This window comes from Puma concolor, chromosome A2 (assembly GCF_028749965.1).
Source record: "Puma concolor isolate L17-30 chromosome A2, mPumCon1.1.hap2, whole genome shotgun sequence".
NCBI lineage: Eukaryota > Metazoa > Chordata > Mammalia > Carnivora > Felidae > Puma > Puma concolor.
This window is the reverse complement of record NC_141668.1, coordinates 154,219,287-154,232,532: the sequence shown is the minus strand read 5'-3', so window position 1 is coordinate 154,232,532 and position 13,246 is coordinate 154,219,287. Positions and strand designations below refer to the sequence as shown.

General features: G+C 42.2%; 1 protein-coding gene across 4 annotated transcripts in view; it reads left to right on the top strand.

The window, feature by feature from the left end:
* The window catches only part of FBXW12 (F-box and WD repeat domain containing 12), a 76,815-nt gene that overhangs the window by 1,399 nt on the left and 62,170 nt on the right, over positions 1-13,246 (top strand). For 2 of the 4 annotated variants that reach the window (XM_086698316.1, XM_086698314.1), the window contains exon 2: positions 926-1,002. The exons of 1 other annotated variant lie outside the window; for it this stretch is intronic. The gene's annotated coding sequence lies outside the window, so the exon portion shown is untranslated. Of the gene's footprint in view, positions 1-925; positions 1,003-2,445; positions 2,664-2,905; positions 3,047-13,246 lie in introns of all 4 variants that reach the window. One more of the 4 variants, XM_086698313.1, reaches the window with a different exon arrangement.

Sequence of the window (13,246 nt, the reverse complement as noted above, 5' to 3'; positions counted from 1 at the left end):
CCCAATAAATAACACTCTTTCTGAATTTGGGCTCAGAATCAACAGAAACGGAGTAATGGTAGACAGGTGGAGACCAACTGCCCACTTATTTAATACTGATGGAGCTGTTGGAGAACATAACTGTGAGAACCAAATTCTCCTGCCTTCTAATTCTGTGCTGCCAAAGTTCAATGCCAGGTCTCTTAAAAGTTTTAAAGCAACAACAAAAAGAATCTAAATCGTTAACAGGACATACAAAATTATCACAGTATTGTGCCACATCCGCCAAATTTAAATTTAGAAAAGACCACTCTCCAGCTCATAACAGATTTTGTCCCTAGAAACCTGCCAAAAGATCTTGATACTCAGTGATATGTGAAGGAAGGTAAATGGGCTGAAAAGGTCTTGGTTCAGTTTCCCTGGGACTCCATTAATTGTGTACCAGTTATTCAGTCTCCAACTTCTGAGTCTAAACTCAATTGGGAGAATCAGCCATTATGAGGTTAACTATGGCCCGTGTTCATTGTATCCTGGGCACATCTACCTGTGTCTTGTCTACCTAGTGGCATTTAAGATGATGTGGCCTTCATCATCAACATATTTAAGATGGTGTGGCAGCCCCAACCAGGTCTTTGAGATGCCTTTCTTTTTTATCCAGCACATTCAAGTTTCTTAATACCATTTCTCCTTTGGGTTCTGTGTTTCTGGCATCCCCAGGCTGCATTGAGGGTGGGCTCTCATGACAAGCATACCCAGCCCTGCTGTGAGCAGTCCTGTGTGGCCACTGCCTTCTGCTGTGGAGTTGGTCGGGACACTTGCCTCCTGTGGATTGAGGGGCAGGAAGGTGGTCCTTTACCACACGAGTTTCAGTTGAAAATCACTCTTGGTGGTTTCTTTCTTCCTGTTGGTTTTTTTTTTTTAACTTAAAGCTGCTATTTTTCTAAAGTTTGCTGCCTCACGGACCCAGTGAGAATTGAGACCTCTGCTGTTCAAGATACTGTCTTCAACTTCTGGATGTGTCAGGTGGGGAGTAGCCTTTCTTTCAGACGCTTCTCTTTTGGCATTTTTTTTCTAGGTTCCCCTACTCCTTTCCAGAAGGCTCAGTGAATTTCTCACATTTTATTGTTGGAGAGAAAGCCAGCTCCTTGCTAGGCTACAGAGAGTGGAGAAGGAATGAGCTTGCAGGGCTGTGCCCTAGAGATTTATCTCTCAGTTGTTTCCCAAGATAGGAACTTTCTTTTAAGAAAATCTCTCTTTTCTTTTGTTTTAATTCTTGTACTGCTTCTAATCTGATGTAGCAGGTTTCCAAAGTTCTGTTTCTTTCTGGACTTCCTGAGCATATGTGATTCCTTAAGACAGTGTTTCAGGCGCAGGCTTTTCTCATTTCCTTCTTAACCTTTGTGGCTACGATAATTTCATTGAGTGTTTTTCTGCTTCAAGTCTAGAAAGATGACATATTTTATTTCTAATAAGGGCATTTTTGTTATAAATAAAATCCACCACCTTTTTAAGATTGAAGCTGCATTGTAAGTGTCAGAACTATAAAACCATAGCCAGAATTATTGACATACAGGCCAGCAAGTGGGGACTGACCCTTAAACCAAGTAGAAAAACACCACATGAGTTGTTCTGGTTTTGTCCTTTGGCCTTGAGTCTAGCTCAGATGCAACTGGGGACAGCCTTTTCATGTTGCCTGCTGGGCTGGGACTACCAGTAAAGTTTGGAGCTTACACATGTTTGTGTTCCTTAGCTAAGGAAAGCTGGCCTGTCAAACTAGCTAAAAAACAGTAAAGGACCAAATACTTGTTTTGCCCCAATATCTAAAAGGTGTGTGTAGAGAAAGACTTCCTGTAGTCAAATCTATGCCTCAGCAGGGCCTGCTTGCTAGGGTCTTTTCTGCTGCTTAGGCTTTGCGGATGTCCCATAAGGGAAGGCAGTAGGTCTGTGCTAAGGCCAAGGTCAGTACCCACACCTTAGCTCTTATATTCATAAACCATAGTGCTTGCACAAAGACAGTGCCTTTGCTGAAACATGTGACTGGCATTTCATTAAGGTATTCATTCATCCCTGCTTGTCTATAAAATCAGGTTTATGGGGCCCCTGGGTGGCTCAGTTGGTTAAGTGTCCCAACTCTTGATTTCGGCTCAGGTCATGATCTCATGGTTTGTGAGTTTGAGCCCTGTGTCTGGCTCTGTGCTGACAGTGTGGAGCCTGCTTGGGATTCTCTCTCTTTGCCCCTCCCCGACTTGTGCTTGCTATCTAAATAAATAAATAAATAAATAAACAAACAAACAAACAAACAAACAAACATGTAAAATCAGGTTTATAAAAACACTTGCCTATGAACAAAGTACCCGGCGTTCAACATGGCCAACTTGAAAAGTGTTTGAAATGCCGTGTTTGAAATGCCTCAAGTGCTAGTCCCATCAGGGCCTCAACTTGTATGTGATGTTTCGCTCCCCACAGTCTTCACTGGATCTCCTTTTTCTTATGTTCTTTGCCACATCATCAGATCCTAACATTCCTTTGAATACGACATCCTCCAGCCCTGCCAAAGGGCAGAGCCTGTTCCTGTAAAACTTACAACACAGAGCAGCAGAACCTGTGGGCAGGGGGTTCCCAAAAGAAGGAAAGGAAGAAGAGGCCAAGAAGATTCAGCCAGGAGAGGAGAGGTGTGGCAAGAGGCCAGGAGTGTTTAAAGTTTTTTTTTTTTTTTTTTTCAACGTTTATTTATTTTTGGGACAGAGAGAGACAGAGCATGAACGGGAGAGGGGCAGAGAGAGAGGGAGACTCAGAATCGGAAACAGGCTCCAGGCTCTGAGCCATCAGCCCAGATCCCGACGCGGGGCTCGAACTCACGGACCGCGAGATCGTGACCTGGCTGAAGTCGGACGCCCAACCGACTGCGCCACCCAGGCGCCCTGAGGCCAGGAGTGTTTAGAAGAAATCCTTCCCCATGGACTCAAGGAGTCAGTCCAAGAACTGAAAAAATAACTCTGGTTTCAACATGTATGTTTGGGAAATGGTTAAGAGGTTGACTTAAGAGAATGCATTCATTTGGGATGTGGTGAGTTTGGAGTGATGGTAAGACATTCAAGCAGAAGTAGCTTGGTGGTGGTTGGATCAAGTTCGGTGGGAGTTATCAAAGTGGTGATGGTTGGAAATCTGTCAGTGAGGAACTGATCATGGGAAAGAATGCAGAGAGAAGGTAAGGTCAAAGACCTTCCTTTGTCAGAGAATAGTATAAAAACTTTATGTATATTGGGGCACCTGGTTGCCTCAGTTGGATAAGTGTCCATCTCTGGCTTTTGGCTCAGGTCATGATCTCACAGTTCATGGGTTCGAGCCCCATGGGTGCAGAGCCTGCTTGGGATTCTCTCTCCCTCCCTCTCTGCCCCTCCCCTGCTCACTTTCTGTCTCAGACTTAAGTTTTTTCAGACTTTATGTATGTATATAAAGGGGGTGACTGGCTGGCTCTGTTGGAAAAGCAGGCAACTCTTTTTTTTTTTTTTTCTAACTTTTTAACATTTAATTCATTTTTGAGAGAGAGAGTGCAAGTGGAGGGAGGGGCAGAGAGAGAAGGGACACAGAATCCGAAACAGGCTCCAGGCTCCGAGCTGTCAGCACAGAGCCCGACATGGGGCTCGAAGCAACAAATGGTGAGATCATGACCTGAGCCAAAGTCGGATGCTTAGCCAACTGAACCACCCAGGTGCCCCAAAAGCAGGCAACTCTTGATCTCAAGGTTGTGAGTTTGAAGCACATGCTGGGTGTAGAGATTACTTAAATAAACATTAAAAAAAACCCTTGTATATAAAGGGAAACAGTGATTGATTTAATCCGGCAAAGGCAAAAACAGGATTTATGTAAGAGAAAGGGTACAGAGAGAAGGAAAAACTGCAGATTGTGTCAAAATTGTGGCTTTTGTTTCCTGTAGGTAAACTGCTGACCAGCTGGCAGCCAACAAAGAAGCCAGTATTCTTCCCTGAGGCAACTGGATGGATTACAAAATAACACAACTTCACTTGCTTATAGGTTCTCCAGAAGACCTCAGGAGTTCAGATGAGGTGTCTGTGTCAGGCTGTCTCTGCATAAATAATATCTATCAGTGTCCTTTGTAAGCAGTATCGTCTTCAGGCCAGGTGTGTGCTGTTTCCCTTGTCAGAATCTCTGAGCTTCTCCCTTTTTTTTTAAATTTTTTTTTTTTCAACGTTTATTTATTTTTGGGACAGAGAGAGACAGAGCATGAACGGGGGAGGGGCAGAGAGAGAGAGAGGGAGACATAGAATCCGAAACAGGCTCCAGGCTCTGAGCCATCAGCCCAGAGCCCGACGCGGGGCTTGAACTCACTGACCGCGAGATCGTGACCTGGCTGAAGTCGGACGCTTAACCGACTGCGCCACCCAGGCGCCCCTGAGCTTCTCCCTTTTAACCAGACTCAGCTCTAATCCAGATTGGCCCTGAGAACTTTGGTCTCCTTCCAACGTAGCAACATGACTTGAATGTTGTTTGGGGGACAATGCCTGTATAGCAGTATTTAGACCCCTGAATATTAGGCAGCAGAGAATGCCAGAAAGCAAGAGAATCCTGGATACTGTTTAAAATATTTGGAGCCCATTTCATATCCAGTTTATTCACTGGCCTGTTTAATCAAGAGAATGAGTCCCAAGGATTAGTTTAGTCAAGTTTACAATATTCACAAACCTAGTGGATCATAACTGAGAGGACATTTACTTTAGAGAACAAAAAATGTTGATAGAAGTTTCTGTCTAACTTTGAATCACTATCTCTGCTCAAAACTGCCAAAACAGGGGCGCCTGGGTGGCTCAGTTGGTTAAGCGTCCAACTTTAACTCAGGTCATGGTCTCGCGGTCTGTGAGTTCGAGCCCTGTGTCGGGCTCTGGGCTGATGGCTCGGAGCCTGGAGCCTGCTTCAGATTCTGTGTCTCTCTCTCTCTCTGCCCCTTCCCTGTTCATGCTCTGTCTCTCTTTGTCTCAAAAATAAATAAACGTTAAAAAAAAAAACTGCCAAAACAAAAATTTTCCATTAAAAAAATACACTTAGGGGCGCCTGGGTGGCTCAGTCGGTTGAGCGGCCGACTTCGGCTCAGGTCATGATCTCACGGTCTGTGAGTTCGAGCCCCGCGTCGGGCTCTGTGCCGACGGCTCAGAGCCTGGAGCCTGTTTTGGATTCTGTGTCTCCCTCTCTCTGACCCTCCCCCGTTCATGCTCTGTCTCTCTCTGTCTCAAAAATAAATAAATGTTAAAAAAAAAAATTAAAAAAAAATACACTTAAATACTTTCACATTCACTTTTTATATGACGTGTGTATTTTTTCTTTTGCTGTAAATGTTACAAACAGAACTTTCGATCCTCTGAGATCCACTCCTGCCAGCCATCCAATTTTCCAAAAACTCAGGCATGATTCTTAGTTTCTTTTCTTTTCTTTTCTTTTTTTTGTTTGCCTCCCCTCAGTAATCCCTCAGCAAACCTGTCTCTTTAACCTTAAGCTGTAGGTTGGTTACCTGATCACCTCTGGCCATCTCCTAGCCCAAGCCAGCTTCCTCTCTTCATGTACTGTCTATCCCTACCCTTCTGTGGCTTGTTTCTCATATAGCCGTCAGATCTTTTTATTTTTTCAAAAACACATTTTTAATCTCTATACCCTACGTGAAACTTGAACTCACAACCCTGAGGTCAGGAGTTGCACACTCCACTGCCAGCCAGTCAGGCGCCCTCAGATCTTTTTCATGCATAAAACTGGTCCCATCACTCTCCTGCCTGAAGCACTGCCATTTTTTGCTGCTCTGCTAAGAACAAGAGCCAAACTCCTTGCCATGGCCCTTAAAGCACCACGTGACTTGGCTTTTGCTGACCAATATTCCTTCACAATCCACTCTCCCTTCATGCTTATCATTCCACTGCCTTGTTGCCACCTCAAGACCACCACAGGAGGTTCTCACTCTGCCTGAACACTCTTTTACCCAATATTTGCTTGGTTCACTCAGCATTGTGTCCTCCGCAGAGAGGCCTGGCCAGATTTCACCATCTAAAGTAACACCCTCTCCCAGCATTCTCTTTCTCATAACCCTTCTCTGTTTTCCCTCTGGACTTGTACCTATCTTTGTTGCTCTAGCTCAGCCTTTCTTCTGGGTTTATTAAAGAGAGGAAAATCTGGCTAGGAGCCCTCTAATCCTTGTGTGTCCTCCCTGCATGTGTAGATACTTCTGTGTGAAAGTGTGTGTATGTGTGTGTGTCCAGATTGCTTTGGAGGAGGAAAGGTGATCCCCTGAGCCAAGTAAAGGGGACTCTAGAGTCTGACTTTCAGATATGAGGAAGTGCCCGCAGGAGACAGAGTTCGGCATCTCTCTCCTACTGACCCCTTGAGCCTCAGGGCCCAGTGTTGCCATGATCAAGTGGGATGCAATGGAATAGTTAGCATGAAACCTTGACATCTATCCCCTGGGGCTTAGGGCTTATGTGACCATAGAACCTAATGCCTTCCTTCTGACTGGAGAATCTGCCCACAGCAAGGAAAAAGAGGAAGTGACCCTCACCCTGCTTCCCTAACCCCAATGAATCCCAACCCTAGCACCTAACCGTGATTCTAAATCCTTTATCCTGACCTCTAGCCCCATCACTGACAGTGATTTGACTCTTGTAATCTAACCCTAGCTCTTCTGACCCTGACCCTGACTCATTCTCTTCTGACACTGACCTTGTAACCTTTGGTCCTTAAACTCAGGTCCTAAACGTTAGGCCTTTGCCACAGCCCTAACATCTAATCCACCCCCAGTCCCCCTCTAACCTTAACTCCTTTGACACTACTTTCCAACTGTAACCCAAGCCCTAGTCCCTGAACTTCTCAGACTTTAACCTCAGACCTGGTTCTAGATCCTGAGGCCCTGACATTTGTCTTCTAACCTCCTAATCCTGCCCTAATCTCAACCTTTAATCCCTAAATCCTGACTCATAGATTCTGACCTCTAAACCCTCACCCATAAATCGCTAATCTCCAGGGTCCCCAGACTCCCAACCCTGACTCCACAAATGAAAAGTATTTCACCCTACCATGAGCCACAGACAAAGGGAATTGCAGCAACTCAAACTGTGCATAGGGTAAAGCACATAGTGAATGAGTGTCAGCAAGTTAATTGACCAGGCACAGAATATGAAGCAATAAGACTCCTAGAAAGGTGGGGGTGGGGGTGGGGGGGGTTTGTGGGGAAGCCAGGAAAACTTCCCTAAATACAGGATGTGGTAGACTGCCAGCAAGTCTGAACAAAACTTCAAATCTCAGAAGATGGACAGTGAAAGCCCCAGTCATTCTGACCATACCTCCGTCCCAACAGAGCAGGTCAGCTGGTCATCCTAGACCCATGATGGAAGACAACTGTCCTTAGTAAGTTGCAAAACTCTCAGACACAGATGGATGGCTCAGTAAAGCCCTTGCTCTAGGACACACAGCAAAAAAAACAGCAATGTAATGACCACCATGATCCAGGAGATAAGAGCCATAGATAGCATTACCATTCCCCCAGTTTCCCTGGAACAATCATCAGGACTCCAGGGAGACTCCCAGAAACCAGCTAACAACCCAGCTGGACAAAAGACAGGAACCCTATATAAACCAGCTCTTTCCCTAAATTCCAGACCCTGACATGAACTAAAGTTCAAGAAACAGGCACAAATTTTCCCCATGGGAACCCTGTGAGAAGACAAAAAGAAAAAAAAAATCCATGCTCTAATAAAGATGGAATCCCAGAAGCCTCCCCTTTCTCCCATTTCCAACCCCTTCCCCACCACTAGGGTGCCCATACATAAGAGACAAAGGACAAGTAACAATAGTAATAGAAAACATTTACTAAGAACAGTACTGAGGAGGTGCTTCATCTTGCTTATGGTTATGTGGATTCTGTATGTACATTGTACTTAGGCATAATTTGCTTTAAATTGAAGGACACTGCTAAAACCTAAAATTTGAGAATAAAGCTGAAAAATCATCAAAGCCTCCATCTCTACAAGTTATAAAAAATAAGCAAACTAAATACAAAATTTATTTAAAAGGCAGAGTTAAAAATAAGAGCAGAGATTTCTCAAAATGAAACAAAAGTATCAAAAATATGTTTATTTTAAAATTTTTATGCAGTTATGCATACAGCAAAGTGAACAAATCTTAAGTATGCAGCTTTTAAATATATATATGTAGGGGCGCCTGGGTGGCTCAGTCGGTTGAGCGTCTGACTTCGGCTCAGGTCATGATCTCACAGTTTGTGGGTTCGAGCCCCGCGTCAGGCTCTGTGCTGACTGCTTGCTTAGAGCCTGGAGCCTGATTTGGATTCTGTGTCTCTTTCTCTCTCTGCCCCTCCCCTGCTCCCGCTTTGTCTCACTCTGTTTCTCAAAAATAAGTAAATGTAAAATAAAATAAATTTAAATATATATATGTACGTGTGAGTAACCATCACCCAGATCAAGATTACAGAGCATTTCAAGCACCATCCAGGCAATTATAATCAATATTCCAAATGAGATTGGGGAATATTTAAGAAAATATTCTTTTTTAAAAAATACTTTATTTATTTTGAGAGAGAGAATCCCAAGCAGGTTCCGTGCTGTTAGCACAGAGCCCAGTGGGCTCCTGACCATGATATACTGACCTGAGCTGAAATTACGAGTTGGACACTTAACCAACTGAGCCATCCAGGCATCCCCAAAAAATATTCTTAAAGATGACTTGACAGAAAAAAAAACAGGCAAGAAAATGTTAAGAAATAGTAGTAATGAGGTAACGCTTAGATATTAAATATAAAGCTACAATAATTTAAATTGTGGCGTTGGAATAGGATTACATCAGTCATGGGCAAAGCTTTTAGAATGAAGGTCTTGTATGCAGAAGAATAAATATTTTAAAACCAGTAAAAAAAATATTTTTATTCTTTTACAAATGTTTATTTTTGAGAGAGAGAGGATGATCAGGGGAGGGACTGAGAGGGGGGGAACAGAAGATCCAAAGCAGGCTCTGCACTGACAGCAGTGAGACCCATGCAGGGTTCAAACTCATTAACTCATGAGATCATGACCTGAACCGAAGTTGGATGCTCAACCGACTGAGCCACCTAGGCACCCCTAAAAATTATTTTTATTTTTTTATGTTTATTTATTTTTGAGAGAGAGAGTATGAGTGAGAGGGAGAGGATCAGAGAAGGGGGGTGGGAGGGCAGAGGATCTGGGGCTCCAGCTCACAAACTGTTGAGATCATAACCTGGGCTGAAGTTGGATGCTCAACCAACTGAACCACCCAGGTGCTCCATTTTTTAAAAAAGAATGGTTGGGTATAGACTTGTCTTACAAAAATAATTTTTTATAAATCCACTTTCATCAAATAGTGAAGTACAGGTATACATAAAAGTCAATGGCATTCCACAGAAAAGGTTAATGTTCAATAAGGTTGAGGATCCATGTGGAAGGAAACAGACTAACTCCAAACAAATACATGCTAAATTCTGCCTGGCTTTAAATGGGTAAAATGATGAAAATGTTGGAATGAAATTTAGGAAAATATGTTTATATCCTTCATGGTGAGGAGACTTTCCCAAGAAGATATGGTCTAAAAGCCATAAAGGAAAGGCTATGTCACTTAAGTAAATAAATGTCATAAAAGACCAAGAATGAACTGTAGACTGTAGTCTAAACAACTACAGCTTGTTGGCAGCTACGATAAATAAATGTCTCCTACCGACTGGCTAATAAATATGACTCTACAAATTGCTAAGTAAAACAAAACATCTCCAAGCAAAAGAAGTGAGTTGTCCTCTACTGCTGTTTGGATTAGAGTTCCATTTCTCTTGAATGGAGCCTCCAGAGGAGTCATTTCTTAAGGTAGAAGTAAAGACCAATCTATTAGGTGAGGGTGGAGGGCTCTCCCTGACATTCTTTGGAGCTCCAGCCACTCCCAATTGCCTACAGCACATCTACTCTTCAAATGCAATCGTCGTCTCAAATCTGTTCTGTCCCCCACGAAATCTGGCATCTTCTCCCTCACCAGTTACCAACTGGAATGCAGCGTTTATGTAGAATTCTTGTTGTCTTTAGCCTTACAGTAGCCAGTCAAGATACTGATCTACAAAGTTACTTAAGTTGGTTGTCTTCTTCCCTATCCCTTCAGTGTGGGAAATATACAGAAATATTAACAAATATTTGCACAGATAGTGCAGTGGTTAGTGTTTGTATTCCATTTTGAGTTCCCCACATCCTGGTTGGGTTTAATTGTTTATTTTTGTGTATGTGAACCATAACTGTGGTTTTAAGAGAACTGTACCAAAAAAGATACGCTCAGAGAAGTGCTACTCCCCCCTCATTCCTACTGTCTTGTTCCCATTCCCCATTTCTTTCCGTCATTTCCCCACCTACTCCCTACAGGTAACCAACCTTTTTTTTGTTTGTTTCTAGTTTACCCTCTCTGTATTCCCTTTGCACAAATGAGCAGATACAGATGTATTTTATTTTATCCCCTTCTTTCTTACACAAGTGTAGTGTAGTGTAGATACTCTTTGGCATTTTGCTTTCTCCACTTACAGAATGCCCTGGAAAACTCTGCATATCAGCTCATAGATATCTTTCTAATTCACTTTTACAGCTGCCTTGTTGTTTATTGTGTGATGTACTATAGTGTATTTAACCACTCTCCTATACATGGACATTTAGGTTGTTTTCAGTAATTTGCAATAACAATGCTGCAATGAATAACTACACACACACACACACACACACACACACACACACATTTTTTTTTTAATCGTTAACATTTATTTATTTTTGAGAGACAGAGGAGTAGGAGAGGGGCAGAGAGAGAGGGAGACACAGAATCCGAAGCAGCTCCAGACTCTGATCTGTCAGCACAGAGCCCGACGTGGAGCTCAAACTCAAACCATGAGATCATGACCTGAGCCAAAGCTGGACGCTCAACCAACTGAGCCACCCAGGCACCTCACACATATATATTTTTGTACAGAGGTGTCTCTTCAGAGTGGTAGATTCTTAGAGGAGTGAGATTACTGGCTTGCAAGGAAAATGTATACATAGGTTTGTTAGGTATTTGCCAATAATTTTGTTAGCTATTTCTTAGGTATTTCCTTCTATTGATTTCTAATTTTAGTCCATTGTGATCAGAAAACATACTTTGTATGATTTCAATCCTTTTAAATTTATTGGACATTTTTAATGGTCAGGGATATAGTCTATCCTGGAGAATATTTCACGTGCACTTGAGAAATATGTGTAATTCTGCTATTGTTGTATGAAGTGTTCTGTAGATGTCTAGTGGGGTCTGTGATGTCTGTATAGTTATAGTTATTCAAGTCTTCTACTTTACTTTTGATCTTCTGCTTAGTTGCTCTATCCAGGATTGAAAAGGGGATGTTGAAATCTCCAGCTATTATTATTATTTTTATTTTTTTAAAGATGTTTGCAGTGTTTTACACCCTTGGAAGTATTGCTGCATTGGCTGGTATGCGCTTTAAAATTTATTTATTTATTTATTTATTTATTTATTTATTTATTTATTTAAATGCTTATTTTTGAGAGACAGAGAGAGACAGAGTGTGAGCGGGGGAGGGGCAGAGAGCGAGGGAGACACAGAATCCTAAACAGGCTCCGGGCTCTGAGCCTTCAGCACAGACCCCGACGCGGGACTTGAACTCACAAGCCCTGAGATCACGACCTGAGCCAAAATCGGACACCTAACTGACTGAGCCACCCAGGTGCCCCAAAATCTCCAGCTATTATTGTGGAATTGTCTATTTCTCTCTAATTGGCTTCATGAATTTTGGGGGCTCTATTTTTAGTTGCAAAAATTTTTATATTTATATGCCCTCTTGATGGTTTGATTCTTTGATCATTATAAAATATCCTGGGGGGGGGGCGCCTGAGTGCCTCAGTCGATTAAGCATCTGACTCTTGATTTTGGCTCAGGTCACAATCCCAGTGTTGTCAGATTGAGCCCCACGTCTGGCCCTATGCTGGGCATGGAGCCTACTTAATATTCTCTTTCTCCCTCTCCCTCTACCCATCTCGCACTTGCACCAGCGCTCTCTCTCAAATTAAAAAAGAAAAAAAAATTTTTTTTTAAATCCTTTGTCTCTGGTAACAGTTTTTGTCTAAATTCTGTTTTGTTTGCTAGTAGTATAGCCACTCCAGGTTTCTTTTTGTTACTGTTTGCATGGCTCATCTTTTTTCATCCTTTATTTTCAACCTATTTGTGTCTTAGAATCCAAAATGTATCTCTTGGGGCACCGGGGTGGGTTAGTTGGTTAAGAGTCAGGTCACGATCTCACAGTTCATGAGTTCAACCCTGCGTTAGGCTCTGTGCTGACAGCTGAGAGCCTGGAGCATGCTTCGAATTCTGTGTCTCCCTTTCTCTCTGCCCCTCCCCTACTTTGTTGTGTGTGTGTGTCTCTCTCTCTCTCAAAAATAAACATTAAAAAAAAAATTAAAAATGTATCTCTTGTGGACAGCATCTAATTGGATTGTGTTTTTATTCATTCTGCCAATCTCTTTTTGATGTTAATGTTCACATAGCTGTGGATAAGGTAGGATTGTCCTGTGCCATTTTGTTATTTGTTTTCTATCTGTCTTGTCTTTTTTGTTCTTCTATTCTTCCATTATTGATTTTTCTTGTATGTTAAATATTTTTGAGTGTACTATTTTCACTCCCTTGTCATTTCTTTTACTATATTTTTTTAGTTAGTTCCTTAGTGATTGCCTTAGGGATTGCAATTAACATCTTAACTTATAATAATCTAGTTCATGTTAATTCCATCTTAATTTTAATGCTCAATATTGCTTCTATATAGCTCCATCTACCTCTTCCTTTGTGGTGTTATCATCATACAAATGTCATTTTATGTATGTGTGCAGGTTATGGTGGAGCAGATTTGAACCCACCAGCATGAGTTCAGTGGAGGTTTCCACTTTGTCTCTTCTTCTCATCTCCTCTTTCCCCCTTAAACAATTTCACCCTCATGTTAAATCTCTGTCCACTTCTTTTATTTCTATAGACACTTTCAGTCTCTCATATCTGAAGAAAAGACATATCCACACTGAGCAAATAGTGCCATCAGATATAAATAATTTTCTCTTTAGAATTGTAGGATCTCTGTGTTGCATGGGACCTCAAGAAGATAATTGAGTCAGATGGTTCCTAATTCTGGTTTTGCATTAGAATTTCTGAGTTTGGGAGGCTTTTTAATTTATTAATGCATGCTGCCTGG